This window comes from Aplysia californica, unplaced genomic scaffold (assembly GCF_000002075.1).
Source record: "Aplysia californica isolate F4 #8 unplaced genomic scaffold, AplCal3.0 scaffold00172, whole genome shotgun sequence".
NCBI classification, from domain to species: domain Eukaryota; kingdom Metazoa; phylum Mollusca; class Gastropoda; order Aplysiida; family Aplysiidae; genus Aplysia; species Aplysia californica.
Window position 1 is genome coordinate 1,192,433 of NW_004797442.1, and position 16,206 is coordinate 1,208,638.

At 40.4% G+C, this 16,206-nt stretch overlaps 1 protein-coding gene across 1 annotated transcript in view; it reads left to right on the plus strand.

The window, feature by feature from the left end:
• Positions 1-1,391: 1,391 nt before the first annotated feature.
• LOC101862647 (acid-sensing ion channel 2) overlaps positions 1,392-16,206 on the plus strand; it is a gene marked incomplete at its 3' end in the record, with an annotated part of 43,597 nt that continues 28,782 nt past the window's right edge. The window contains 1 exon segment of the mRNA XM_035969705.1: positions 1,392-1,531.

Genomic DNA, 16,206 nt, shown 5'->3' on the forward strand with positions numbered 1-16,206 from the left:
GTGGAATTGGCTGAAATATGCGTAGGGGTGTGGGTGAATGCACTGGAATAGCGAGCAAATTTACCTCTATTGCTCACCAAACAATGGATTGTTTAAAATCGGAATTGCAAGTAGTCTCGAAGCAGAGGTATCATTATTTTCCCTTTTTATGGTAATCGATACCAACTTTTCAAATTTACCCTCTGCGTACAACGGGCTTGAGATTGTCACCAATAATCCTACTGAGCAACAACTTCAAATTGTTTGATAAGAATTTTTGTCTTTTCGGAATCGATAACGGCCAATCAACTGTGACACCAATCTTCACTTTCAATGCGATCGACTCCTATCCATGGTTCATGGCAGTGGCAGCAAAGACTATCAGAATTTATCAGGAACCGAAAAATTAACACAAGACTACTACAGTGATTTAAAATCGCTTTCAGTGTGCTGCAGCTAATTCATTATCTTCTGGCGGTAAATAATAATCAACACATAAACAGAACTATAATAATATATGTGAATGGTATAGGTTTTACGACTCTATCAACACTATTAGGTATTTAAGAGGTGGGATCAATGAGTTTTCCGTCCATCTCCGAAAGGACTGAGCCAAACGCGAGATTCCTGTAAAGTTTCTTTCCCAAGGACACATCGTCGCACCTAGTAGTTGAGGCTCGAACCCTCGAACCCGCAATCTCACGATTACGAGTCCGATAGCCTAACCACTAAGCTACCGACGCCAATATGTAAATGAATGTGCCGAGCATGATGTCACACTGCGTGTCACTCAGGGAACAGTAATGCTACTAATTAAACAGAAAGGCCAAGTGAATTATTGGTTAGTCCCGTGCAGCCTCGATGGGACAGGGAATGCACCCCAACAAAACCAAGTGATTCGGGTAAGAGTAAAAGTAAATTTGCACCCCACCCCCTCACCTGTTCTGAACTAATTTGACCTCGAGCAAACAGGGGTCACAGTCGTAGGTCACAGTCGTAGGTCACAGTCGTAGGTCACTGTAGTGGTATGTCTAACAAGAACTGGAAAGAACTGGTTGTTACCTTTGATGTGTACAAAGCAAGGAGGGGGCCGGGTGACTATAACGATATCTTACTTTTACCGCAGTTTCAAACCCTAGAATGAATTGATATGTCTAACGATTTCGCGTCTTTTCTTGGAGGGATGGTATGGAGAGGGGAGAGGGAGAAAAAGGGGAGAGAGCCCAGGGGGGAGGGTGAGGGCCGGGGTGGGGTGAGTGGGAACGGGGGTGAGAGGACTGATGGGGGGGGGGGGAGGAGGAAAAGAAAAAAGGTGCGGAGGGCGGGCGGGGTAAATGTGGTTATTCAACCGAAGATCTTACTAGCCAACAACACCTAAAAGGACGGGGCGAAGCTTGCTGAAAGGAAAGTTTCTCATACATTCTCCCACACACTTCCAATCAGACGGGATCTAGATCTCGCTTCCCGAGCCTCGCGCGCTCAAGTGCAGCGGCCCCTGTGATTTCAGGCAGGATATTTTTAAAACTGGAGTGGACTTTTCTTTATCTGGTCGGTAAGTTTTTTAAAAATTAGCCAACTAGATATCTTTATTCTGAAAACAGAGCTGAACATCTGAACAGTCTTACTTTGTTGTAAGACGCTAGATGGTACTCAGTTAGTTAGTAGCACGGAACATTTTTCAGTTCAGTGCTATGTAATGCCCGTCGATCCCTCCCGCTCCTCATTCCAAATAAAGGATCAAACACCACACCGTTCCCCAAATATAAAAGAACAACAGCAACAGCAGCAGCAATAGCAACAACAACAACAACCACAACAACAACAACAACAACAACAAAAATAACAACAGGAAAAAACCATAAACCAACCTAAATATCAAATGAAGTACCTTACGGCAAACAAAAAAGATAAAGTAGATCAGAAAGAAAACAATAAAAATATAGAAAAGAAATCCATTTGTAGACGCAATACAGTCCGTTCATTTATAATCGAGAACGTGTTTGAAGCAAGATTTCTCAGCAACCACTTGTTCGTGTTTACTGAATTTTGAGTGATACTTATGGGCACTGTGTACGTTATAAAATACTTCCTAACTACAAATCAATATCAGATTTTCTACAGCGGGATCACCAACCATTTATCAATACTAGTACAGTGTTATAATCTGCTCTTTAAACATAGAAAGAGTTTGCCATGAAAGAAGCTGCATGAAGACAACCTTGAGATCTAAGCTAAATTGACCGTCTGCATAGACGAAAAGAACCATACAATCAATCACTATTTCTCATTAGATCTACAACAGCACTTTAAGTGTTTACAATATATATACCCATAAAAGCGAGATTGTGAAAAAACACATTAATACGACTGCATAATAATGACGACTTGTTATTATAGTTATAGTTGCAAAAACAATCATTCGTGTAGAGCAGTTAGAGGCCCTGTACAACCGTTAACTTAAGTTCTGCGCCTGCGCATTGGGACGTCTAATGGAGGGATCCCTCATTAGGTGCAGAGAGTGCTTTACTGTAAGAAACCTAAAATTATGCCATGTATTGCAATGAAGTGATCAAACATATTTATGAACAGAATAACAGCAGTGTGGTGTAAGACTATTGTATTCTAGGCTTTTTTGTGTAAGTTTTTCTTCAAATGTCAGTTGTGCTGTAAGACTTTTTGATATGTTTTCCTCAAATAGCAGTTAGCAAACCTGTTGAGGACATTATTTCTTGTTTCATTCGTTCTATAAAAATTTGGGTTCATTTTTATTCCAATGTTAGCTGTACTGTAAAACAGTTTGAAAGTGTTTCTTCAAGCATCAATATAACATTTTTTTTTTTTGCTTTGAAAAAGAGACTAATTTTCTCCAAACACTACCCTGTTATTTTATAGAAATTATTCTACACACAGCAGTTGTACTGTAAGGCAGTTTGAAAAGCTGTCTTCTAACAGCAGGTTGTACTATAGGGTTAAACTGTTTATGTACTGCACGACTGAAAAGTGTTTGAGCACTGTAGTTTTAAACAGTTTTCTTCAAACGTCAGACCTGTGGGTAGTTGGCGGGTGCTCAGGTGAGGTTTTCTTCTTCTTTCCCATCATTGTATCAAACATCTATCGTCTTTTATCTCTCCTCCTTCTTTTTGTGTTTGTTACTCCCTTTTAACACCTCTAATCCTAGGCACTTTTATGCAAGTGCCGTAAAACACTTACTAAAACTAAACTAAGACGTCAGACCGGAAACAGAGCACAGCAGTAGCAGTAAAGACGTAACCCAGGTTAAAGAAACTTCCTCTCCTTTTTTTCAGGGAAAAGGTACGTTTACCTGAATAATCCTACTTTCTATTTCTACTTTCCTCAAAATATAAAAAACAGCTTGTGTGGAGAAGTGTGCTACATCCAAATGGCATGAGTTCACTTACAGTGCAGGGATGATTTATTTTAATATAACTTAATCAATTTAATTATTTAATTTTTCATTTTGCTTTATTTTATTTCATATTTCTATATTTTTAGGCGGAATTGTGTGTGTGTGTGTGTGTGTGTGTGTGTGGATGTGTGTTTGTGTGTGTGTGTGTGTGTGTGGGGGGGGGTGATATTGTATTGGAATATTTCCGTCTGTCTGCTTGGATACTAAATGATTCCACTGCATTAGGCCTGCGTGGTTGTTCTTGACAGGCACGGTCAAAGCAAAAACTGCTCTAGATATGACTCACAAAAATGTCTCACGAATGTCCCTGTGAGATGGACTCACATCAATTTAGAGGTTCATGCACCCCAGTTAGGTAACCCTTGATCTAAATTGTGTCGACTTTCACGTAAAAAGAAGGCAGATAAACAAAGTCATTTTCTGCGTCTTTTTCAATCGATATCAGGCTGAGTAATCCTCCACAGTATCTCATGAGCTGGCCGTCTCTCGTGGCTTTTTTTTCTTCTTCAAAGTCAAAGAAACCCGTTCACAATTTGTTGCCCGATAGCCAATCAAAATTGTCCAATAACAAATACACGTGAAATGCATTTCCTTTTAGAGATAAAGAACAGAGACCCGCCATTTAGCTATAGCTTTTTTTATGGATTTGCTTTTACCCAACTTTCTTTTTTCAAAGTGAGCCGGATGACGAAGAGCATGCCAAGCGTGTACTGGAGAACATGTTGTTCAACTCAATTCACTGAACACATAAAAACTAAAAACAACTAACCTATTGATTTATCAATACACAAAATACAAAACACAAAACACAAACACACACACACACACACACACACACACACACACACACACACACACACACATACACACACACACAAGGATAATTAAGATGGCAAATAGTGGCGTCCAAAAGAAACTTGAAAATGAAATCTCCGTATCACTGTGTTAAAGCCTAGCAATACCTACTCGTGCTGTATACCAATTTAATGCTAAATGAATTCTGCACCATCCGACGCATTATTAAATCATCTATGTTAAGAGACGCCCGAGATGGGGTCACTCAAAATAGACTTTTAAAAAATCAGCTTTGCAAACTTGTGTGAAATAAAATAAACGTAAAATTGTCTTGGCGCGTGTATTAGGGAGCATCAATATTGATAGAAGTGACATACACTGCATATACAATGAATGGAGGATTTTGTATTGCAATAAACAGTATTCTATTTTGAAATGTTTGTCCCCATAGTTTAACCCCCCCCCCCCCCGGGAAAATATAGTAGTTACAAATACCATGAAAAACTTGGACTTAACATTAAATGTGCTCTTTTTCATTTTGCTTAGGAGCCATTATTTTTGTGTAGTGCACGAATCCTTTGGGCATCGACCTTATTACATTTTGGACATACAAAGTATCTGTCATTTCATCCCAAATGTAACAAAGAGTTACAAACAAAGGATCTGAATTTGGAACAAAGTTGCTTTTCTTCAGCTGCTGTTTCATGGTACTTCATTCTTCACATACCTGTTGGATTCATATCGGGGAAATATATTTACTGGTGATCATTCCATCGTTGATTTGATTTCGTTTTCCAAGAATTATCTAGTGGTGTTGGCCAAGTGAGAAAGTTATTTGCTAGGCATGGAGATGACAAAAACATGGGTAAGACATGACGTTCCAGCACTTGCGCAATGTAGTCCACTAAAACAAGCCATTCGGTGATTCTCATGAAGACAGTTTTGTTCATTCCCCCTTGACCACCCGAAAACCATAGCAGTTTCGTGGATTCTGTTCCTCACTGACAGATGATTATGATTAAAATCTAACTAATACAGTCCATGTGCGAAAAGGGTTTCGTGCTCCACACGAAATCATTAGCTCGTATACAAAAAAACAAAATTAATACTACTGCACCGTGTACATTTATCCTTTGAAAAGTCAGATCAGTCAACTAAAACTTTACCTCCAGTATGCGGTAAGTTTTAATTGCGATTTTTAGGATTTTCACGTTTTGATCGGTTATAACCAAGAATAACTCCCTCCTTGCTTTTATTTAAGTGTTCCTTCAAAGAAGAAGCACACCCCTTTCCAATTCAGTTCCCCTGGGTCTCCTCTCCTTTGTTCTCGCTTCCCCGATATCAGGCAAACCTCTTCGGTAGGGGCAGAGGTTCGCAAAATGTCCTGGTTGCAGGCGTTGCCTACTTGTTTTACTGGTCGCCATGACCTGTGCTTTTTGTTCCTTGTTAAAGAGGGAGCCTTTGAAGTGACATACATGTAGGGGTTTAGTGGACAAGTCTACCAACACATTTCTGTGACCCGTAATCCAATTTGGTTATCTTACTTTACCCTTTCCATCTTTATTGTTGATCTCTGCGGACCCTACAGCTATTCAGGTGGGTTTTTTTCGATAGTCGATTCACTACAAGATAGAGGGATGTCCAGGATTGTTAGAATGGTCCCCAGGGTCTCCATGCCATTCTCACCTCTCCCGCTAAAAGAGTTCTTGAAGGAGGGGATTATCAGGATGTTCCTTATGAGAAAACCCTGACGGGCAGGTGGTTGGAGGGTGCCATTTGTAAGTCTTACTTCTTCACTTTCCCTCTGTTGTATCTGTTTGTCTATCTGTCTTACCTTTACCAAACACTAAATGACCATTATTATAATATTTGCCTATGTGCTTCTCTTTACTCAAACAATTACAAACAAACAAACAAACAAACAAACATATAACCAAACAAACAACTTAAACAAAACCCTGACACCAGAAGGGACGCTCAGCCCTCTGAGGCGACCGTGTAAATTCTCCACAGTCCCCCTGACTTTTTGTGCCCCAACAATCGATTGTGGAACCGCGGTTTTCTCAGCCGCGGCCCAGATTTTCTTTTAAAGGTGATATTTTCTGGCAGGCTTTTCGGTTGCACAAATATCTCCAACGCCCATCTGATTTCACTCCCAATGGTAATTAGAGGTGTTGAGGATATAAACAGTTAGTTCACCTGAGAGTGGAAAAAAAGAAAAAAGTCCGAAAATCCAAGAGAAAAGTAAGTGTGTTTGTGTGTTTGAGTAGATGTATCGTGCTTCTGTGCATGTGTGTGTGTTTGTGTTTGTGTGCGTATGTGTGCGTGTGAGTGTAAGTGTGTGTGTGTGTGTGTGTGTGTGTGTGTGTGTGTGTGTGTGTGTGTGTGTGTGTGTGTTTGTGAGTGTTTGGGCACGTGTGTAAGATAAGATAAGATACATCTTTATTGTCCAGATCCTGGCACATTGGTTTGGTGTTCTACCACGTGTACACACACACACACACACACACACACACTCACACACACACACACACACACACACACACACACACACACACACACACACACACACACGCACATACGCGCACACACATTGTCATGCACACACACGCAGGCTTACAATCACATGCATAATATAAATGAGCAGCAATATAAACAATAACAATCTTAAGCTAGATACACACTCAATGTTATTTTGATGCATGCTCTAAGAGTGTGTTTGTTTATGTGTCAGTGTATGTGTGTTTAGATGTGCACCAATAATTTTGTTTAATTGTTGCATGAACGTATAAATAAGTATGTTTTGATGAAGAGGCGAAGAGAACTAATTAGAGAAATAACACGCCAACACAACATGAGGATGAAGACATGGAAAAATACACAAATAAAAGAGAAAAAGAAAGAGGAACCCCCCCCCATAAAAATAAACAAAATCTAAACTCTCAAATGCTCTAGACGGAATCCAAGAAGACGATAACACTGTTACAGTCCAGTAAGATAACCGGGGCACTCAGAACCAATACCTGGAAGAGGGAAAAAGAAATTATTAGAAAACAGCTCAGAATTGTGAAGTACTGATTTCACATTAAGTTCAGAACAGAAAGAAAAGTAAGATAGGAGGACCGAAGGTCTCAACGAGGGACCTACATGAAAGACAGTGTGGAAAAGAAGCTTAGATCATAAAGAAACTTACCTCCTAAATAAATCACTACAGCAGTCGAACACATGCATCGCAAAATATAAAGTATTATGTTGAAGTAATTAAATAAAACAAATTATTAGAAAAACCAAAACAGATAAACAAGCAAAATAAATACCATCGAGCGACGTGAAATTATGGGACTCACTACCAGATTGGTCAGCTTAATAGATAGATAGATAGATAGATAGATAGATAGAGAGGGAAAAGGGAGATAGAGAAAGAGACAGAAAGAGAGGGACGGAGAGTGAGAGAGAGAGAGAGAGAGAGAGAGAGAGAGAGAGAGAGAGAGAGAAGAGAGAGAGAGAGAGTTAGTTCGGAGCTGTGGTTTTGGGAGATTTAAAAAAGGATATATAGATAGAGATAAAGACAATTAGATTAGATGCTTCTAGCAAAGAAATGAGATTCGTGCATAACAAGCAAACAATCGCATTATTTTCAGATTAGCGCCGAGGCTGTCTGTTCATGTTACACAATCGCCGAGGGCTTGATATACAGGCTTGAAGCGGCAATGCCGATCGATTCTCTAAATAGTGTCAATGAGAACGTAATTTCCAGTTGTTCAGATCTGCCAGCATCACAGTAATACTGTCCGATAAATGTCCATCTGTTATGAACTAGTCAAACCTTCCACTTTCGCCCGTTAGTGACGTAAGACCTCTCGAATAGAATGGAGCATGTTTCTCCCCCCCCCCCCCAATCCATCGAGGCCGATTTTGCTAGCGTCACAAAATTCATTCTACTTTTCATCTCCCTGTAGTTAATGCCAGTTGCTTCAAATAGTTAATGGTCGACGAAGTTGGAAAGAAAATAATCACTCTACAACACTCACAAAAACTCCCTGTGTGAGTATAATTATCATATATTGTGTACCCAATGGATGGAAGGATGGATGGATGGATGGATGGATGGATGGATGGATGGATGGATGGATGGATGGATGGATGGAAGGGAAGAAGGAAAGAATGAAGGAAGGGTATGTAGATAGATAGATAGATAGATAGATAGATAGATAGATAGATAGATAGATAGATAGATAGATAGATAGATAGATAGATAGATAGATAGATAGATAGATAGATTCAAATACAGTGTATCAATGCCAGAGAAGACACTTTGAGCCAGCACTCCGATACTTTCTGGTATTACATCTGGAGGCAAGAACGTCGACCTCCGTTCGAATCATCTAGGCCATTTATTCTGTAGACAGGGTGGCATTTAGCAGAACAACAGGCCTCCATCATTCCTAGGACACGACATTCATTATGTCAGATGGATTTTCCAGTCAGATGTGAGAACGGACACAACAGTTCGATCGTCTAGGGTCGTGGATCTCGCCGTGATAAAAGCGTAGTCGCCCAAAGTAGCACCCCTCCCTCCCCCCGCGCAAACACACACACACCCAAATCAGAGTTTGTTCGAGGTAGCTCTAATCCACTTGTATGATTCTTGTACGTTAATAATGAACGATTGAGCCCCCTTCGTGAGACAAGATCAGTTTGTGCTTACTCGGAACAGTTTTAGATCCCCAGGGACACAGCGTAGAGCTAGAGTTAGTGGTCAGTTTCGTGTAATTAGGCCTGGTTGTTCTATTATACTACTGGCTAAATTTAAAAGATAAAAGTGGTTTTATACACGGAAAAATATAACCGAATGTGAATCACGGAATGATTTTACGAAATGCATCTAATTGAAGCAGTATGCAGAAAACGGCTTATGACGAACGGCGATCGTCATTATGGTGCTCGTGCTTGGCAAGGCATGACAAATGCAGTACGTTCGCCAGGAAAGAAAATTTGTCGAACGTTTGTCATCATATAGATCATATATAAGCAAGAGTGGGGGAGGGGGATGGGCAGTGGGAGAGGGGAGGAGGGAGGAGGGAAAGAGGGTGAGGGAGGGGGGGGAGGTTACCTTGGGGTGAACAACATAGCCGAGCACTTTCGAGAAAAAAAAAAACTTTCAGAGCCGCGCACTTTTTGACGATATCGATACAATTAGATTGCCAATTACAATACCAAAACAGTACCATCCAACAAATTAAGTACCCTCAGCGTTTTACTGGGCTTGGGACCAGATAATATCAGTTAGATTTTGTATGGAATGAATAGGCTTTTCGGGTATAACAACATATCTACAGGACAGGGGCGATCTTTAAAAGTGTTGGTGCAGCATTTTCTTGCTCATTCAGGATATAAATTGAAGTGTGAGACTTGTTCATCTGCGTACATTTGCTTGTTACACATGCTCCTTTCTTTCTTGCTGTAGTGCCTTTGCGTTTGGTCTACGTTTTTAGTTTCAGCTTTAAAATGGTCTGGAAGTTGCTTAACGTCTTCAGAAAGTGAAAGACGAATATATTTCGATGGGAGCTGTTCAAGGTAATTTTGTCTGGGGGACTGCAATCGTTGGACTGAATGGGCAATCTAATTGTATCTCTGATTGTGTGCGGCTTTGATAGCTGCTTTTTTTCTCGAAAGTGCGCGGCTCTGATAGTCTCCTGCTCCTTGACAGAAAAAACAAAACAGCGGGGTGAGAAATGTTCCGAGTGTGCGCGAGAGGCCTAACGCGCATTCCAGACAGAATTGGCACGAAATGAACTTTGATTTTTAATTGAAGGTTTGGCTGACGAGTGCACCAGCTCGACATAGTGAGTGTCATGTCAACAACGATGTCTGTGCGCCGCCCACCACCAGCCCCAGCCCCACCCCCACCGCCCATCCCCTCTCCGAACCTTGCAAAAACGCAACCTCTGGTAGAATGATAGGCTTCACATGACAATGAGTTACTTAGACACAGGGGAATAATACAGGGCATTAAAATTTGTCCTCTCAAAGTTTGCAAAAGGAACTACTACGTTTGCTCGCCTCAGGAGCTTAATGGACTTTGGAGTACATGTAACAACATTGCACGCAGCAAAATCAAACAATGTTTCTGAATGTATCACTTGAGGGGAAAAAGCTTAGACAGTCAATAAAACCTTGGACGTTTACAGAACAATCCTCTATTTTTGAATAACTTAAAATAGGCGGACACAAACGTAAGTAGGGTACACCGTTAGCTCAGTCGGTGTCATGCAGAACTACGGGCGAATCCTCATTAAGATGTTTCAATCTAAGTTGTTTTAGTGCATGATTAAGGCTTTTTTTTTCAACCCAATTGTCTTGGTCCTATCGGAGATAGACATTTAATTCGGAGGTAGCCATACTACCTCTTGAACAACAGTATTGATCAATACAATAACTATCAAACAGAAGAAAAAATAAAGTAATAATAGCAATCGTAAGAGAAGCATTGTGACATCACCACTGCACTAACATGTCACGACCCAAGACTCCTTTGAAGTGTTGAAACGTTTTGATGTTCTTGAAACGCTGCTGGTGCTTTTGCTGTGAGTCAATTATTTTTATTTTTTTTATTTTTTTGGTCCCTTTGGCTCTTTCTGTCTTTTTTTCAATCTTTCTTTGTTTTGTTTTTCTGTTTGTCTGTTTATTCGATCAATCTTTCTTTCCATCATTCTCCCTTCCTTAGTTTCTTTCTGCTTTCGTTTGTCCAAAATTTTTTTTCGAGTTTTTTCCTTCATAATATAATATATTCTTTCTTCTTTTCATTTCTGTATTTCTTTAACTTTGCACACACGCAAAGTGCACCCACTTGAGTTTGCTCTCACTTGAATTGATCTTGGCTTTTGTTTTAGAAACGTTGATTTTCTGCAAATAGCAAATGGGGGATACATGCATCAAATGACACGTTATTGTGTTCAATGCGTGTATTTATTGCTGCTTCTTTCTCCTTATTGTCCGAGATCTCTTTCTGACGTCAGACGTTGACAGTGTTGAAGTGCTTTTATCATCATCAAGACGTGTCTTGTCTGGAGCAGACATTGGGCCGGCAGTTATGGATCTCCGTCTCTCTCTCTCTCTCTCTCTCTCTCTCTCTCTCTCTCTCTCTCTCTCTCTCTCTCTCTCTCTCTCTCTCTCTCTCCCTCCCTCTCCCCCTCCTCACTCTCTCCCCCTCTCTCTCCCTCTCCCACTCCTCTTTCTCTCTCTCTCCCTCTCTCTCTATCTCTCTCTCACTCTCTCCCTCTATCATTTATTCGAGGCTGCATGATTGAGTTGTTGTTTATCGTAAATTACAAAGAAAAGAAAGATGAGGGATAAGGACGATAGATGTTTGATCATAAAATAGGAGCAAACCACAACAGAGAAATCGCCGACCACTTACTTATCATAACCCCCCCCCCCCCCCCCCCAAAAAAAAAGAAAGAAAGAAAGAAAGAAAGAAAGAAAGAAAGAAAGAAAGAAAGAAAGAAAGAAAGAAAGGAAGAAAGGAAGAAGGAAAGAAAGAAAGAAAGGAGGAAAGAAAAATAAATAAACAAAAAATGTTTTAAAAAAAAACAACCCGAAAACAGTAATAACAATAACATTTTTTTTCAAAACACAAATACACGATAAAACTCTCCTCCAAAACGGAAATCGAACTCGGGTCTCCCGCGTGTGACAGCAAAGCTCCCCTGACCATCAATATTTTATTTATAGAGACACCAGCTATCCATGTCCAGGTGCTCTTTTAGGAGCAAAACACCTCACCGGCATCTCACAGTATAATATAACTGTTGTCCACCACCCCATGACCCCCAACACAATTATGTGTATCGGGGACAAGCAGGAACCTTCCCAATTCAAGATCACTCTCCGTGTGTCCGTCTGAATCACCTCTTGGTCTGTTGGTGTCAGGATGAGGTGGAATCAGGCGCTCGTCAATTTTTGGGCATACGTAGTGATCGAATCTGAAAACCTATTCATTTGCCTTGTTTTTGATTGACACAACACCCGTCTATCTTTAACAGAAGTTGAGATATTTGCTATTGAATGACGTGGGAGTTGCCTGGTGTCAGACGTAAAATGAGCCAGAAAATGACCGCCAAACGTTGGTGACTTCCAAAGCATTAGTGTCCTTGGAAACTGCAATTTTTTTTTGTTCCTTTGATCAACGTTTTTATTCGTTTTGGGGTTTAAATTTCGTGGCGGAGGAAAAAAGGGGACGGGGGTTCTTTTTTATTTATACAGCCCACGCTGCAAAATATTTTGAAATAGACATAAAAAGTGTAAATAGAGTCTGTATGTAAAATTACCAAACGGGTAGGGGGAAAAATGCCCGTTTCTTTGATTTCATTATTTTAACGAGCGCCTGATTTCACCACGATGCTACACCTGGGAACCTATTATCTAACAAAGCATCTCAGACAGATTTTACGAGGTCTTTTCACGGCCCAACAGACAATGTGAGGAGAGGAAAGAAAGAAGGTTGAGATGACATACAGATCAAGTTGGTGATTACAATCACTGGAGGCCTCATGGGCTTTTGTTTGTTATTGTCGTCGATCCTAAGAAGACCATTAAGTAACAGTAATCTGTCCCTGTGTGAAAACAGCGTGAATGTCGGCGGTTAAAAACATCGCCATGAAATGACTAAGTGGTATTTGAGACCTGAAGCCGACAATGTTTCCTTTCTCTTGTAGGCTCGACTTTTGTGGTAATGGATGGGTTGTTACCTATTGCACGCATAAGACTCAAGTTTGGCTCCTATGAAAGATAGTCTATTTGATCGACAATGTCCGTTTATCCAGTGTGTGGATGGTCGGAGGGCACCACTGGTACTGGTAGATCCTACTTCTTTACTTCCCGTGTTATTTCTGTCTCTGTCTTACCTTTTCCGAAATGAGACTTAAAGCCGAGAACATTTCCCTCCTATTGTGCAGACTCAGCCCATCTAACTCAGACTCTGTGGTGCATTGGTTAGAGTTTTTCGCTATTGCAAGTAAAAGACTCAAGTTCGGCTCCAATGAAAGATAATCCATTTTATCCATAATGTCTGTCTTTCCCGTGTACGGATAACTATGGGGGAGGGGGGGGGGCGCTTTGTCCATCATGAACTACTCGCCTACAGAAACTTTTAGAAAGAAAAAAACATAATTGAAACAACAGCAAAAAGTACGCAGAGCGATTTTTGCTTCTAGAATGACGTATGTTACACGTGCAGACAAAAACATGTTGTATCTGAGAAATTAAAAAGAAAGTCTTCAGAAAGCTCATTGTTGATATAAGCGTTTAACTGATTATACCATTTTACATTTCACAGTTGAAAGCTCCTTGAGACATAATCAGCTCTATCGGTGCGTATAGGCAGCGGAGATTGTTACTTTTCTAGAGTGGCGTCTCTTGAATGCAATATTATTAATTGATCTCTGCTGAACATCTTCCGAGAGAGAGAGAGAGAGAGAGAGAGAGAGAGAGAGAGAGAGAGAGAGAGAGAGAGAGAGAGAGAGAGAAGAAAGAGGGGAGGGGGGGGGGGGGCTTGTTGATCAGACATGTCAAAAATTGCCCAGCAATATTTGTGTGGACACCAGAATGCTTTCGTGCAAAGACGATGGACAACAACAAAAAAAAGATCAAACACAAAATTATGTTTGATGGCGTCGGTCGGTCGGTCGGTCTGTCCGATTCCATCATTTATGCAACGATCAAATCTATGTAAACGAAGTGGAAGAGATCCGGTATCTTTCCATCTCAACAAACTCTCCGCAGGAACTGCACCAGACACAGAACAAAGAAAACAAACTCCGAGGAAAAAAGAGAAAACTCCATGATCAGACAAGCCGTCTAACAGTAATTTTGTGTGACTTCGTTGAGAAATCAAGCGTTCGTCAAAATAAAGAAAGAGAAGAAATCGATATTTTCGGGCTCATGGGGCGGTTTTTACCGGGTTTTTTTTTATCTGGCTTTTGTTTTTGCTTTTTGTTTTCTCAATCCTTCCACTGTCCTTTTAAAGAACACATTTATTATTCTGTGTGGATTTTCCAGAAAAATGTTAATTAAAGGAATTTAATCTATAAATTTGAAATTAACAAGGACACTCAAATCTTGGAAATACCCAAATTTTGGCAGTCATTTTCTCGCTATTTTAACCTCCGAAACCAGATGACCCCCACCTCCTTCTCTCTCAAATATCTCGATTTCAATTCGAGTTAGTGTGGTATAGTTTTCATCAAAAGCAAGGGACGTAAACATGCTTTAATATGTCACAAATAACTCAAAATACACCCAAACTGACGAGGGCCTGATTCCACCGCGTCGTGACACCCTTTCTGAGAAGTCCCCAGTGTCTTGAACCGACCTCTAAATCTTAGCCGACGGTTATCTTTCCACTTGATAAGTGGACGTAGACGAGAAATGCCTGAACATTCTGCATCCCAGAAGATATCATAAATGACGTATCAGATCTTACAGCCTGAAGAATACATCCCATATTCCTGCAATTTGTTACAGGGGAAAACGGCAACGATCAAATCCTCTCTCTGGAGGGAGGGCCAAGCAATAAGCAGACAAATCTCTAAAATCGTCTTTGCTCGATCACTAACCGTGTATCTGCTGATTATATTGGTTTTGTTCAGTTTTTGTTTTGTTTTGTTTTGTTAGTTTCGTTTGGATTTATATTATTTTTGGTTCATATTATGTTATTCATAACCGTAATTGCAAATTCTGATACTATACTATGATAACTCTATTGTTACGTATTATTGTGTGTGTTTGTGTGTCTGTGTGTGTGTGTGTGTGTGTTTGTGTGTGTGTGTGTGTTTGTGTGTGTGTGTGTGTATGTGTGTGTGTGTAAGAGAGAGAGAGAGCGAGAGAGAGAGAGAGAGAGAGAGAGAGAGAGAGAGAGAGAGAGAGAGAGAGTATGAAATGTATGTATGTGTTTGTGTGAATGTTTGTGTAGGCGTGTGCGTACAAATGTGAGTGTGTGTCTGGTGGGAATGGGCGAGCGGTATTGAGTGGTTGTATCTCTCATTAAGGAACCGCTTCACGTCTGATGTTTCCTCACACCCTTCCTCTCCCAGCATTGGCGTTCTGCCTGATTACAAATTTTACGAATGAAAAGAAAGGAATCGCATCTATGAGCTTCCTGATTGTATGAATCCTATACCCCACTAGACAAAAATCGTTTAAAATCGAACATACTATAATATGTCACGACGTGGTGGAATCATGCGCTCATCTACTTTGGATATATGCAGTTATTAAAACTTGTTTATTTGTCTTGCTTTTGATAAACAAAAATTATCAATCCTGAATAGAAGTAGAGATATCTACGATGGAAGGAGGTTGTTTGCGAAGGGGGTGAGCGGGTTGCCTGGTGACAGAGGTAAAAATTCGCGAGAAAACGGTCTCCAAAGTTTGTTGACGTCCAAAGCTTGAGAGTCCATGGTAGAAAGTCTAACTGCAAATTTTCTTTTGTTACGAATGAGCAATATGTTGTTAACAACAATAATGCTGTTTAAGTTAGATGCACAATCAGTATTCTGAGATATGTTGCAAGATTAAGAGTTTGATTAGATGACAGAGTAAGGGCTAAGATTAGAATTGAGTTTAAAGAGAAGGACAAGAAATACTGAAAGCCCAACAGATCAATCATTATTTTAAAACTCTTTTCCTGAAGCATAATCGAGCGACCCAAAGCCTCGAGTTCACAAAGACTTGAGCACCAAAACTCTCACATCTAGTTCCCATAAGCGCTTTGTCTAGACAACAATATCAGGCCTGAGAGTCAAAGATAAGCTATCTGCAATACATCCACGTTACAGATAAATCCTTTTACTTTGGCCCAAGAAATCATCTAAAATGTCTCTCTGTACACCGCCGGAGGGAGTTCTATGAGTGTGTTGATTGTCCCAAGTGACTTATCCCTCATGTTTGTTTCACTACCCCACTTCCCACACTCTCTTGCTCTCTCTCTCACACACATACACACA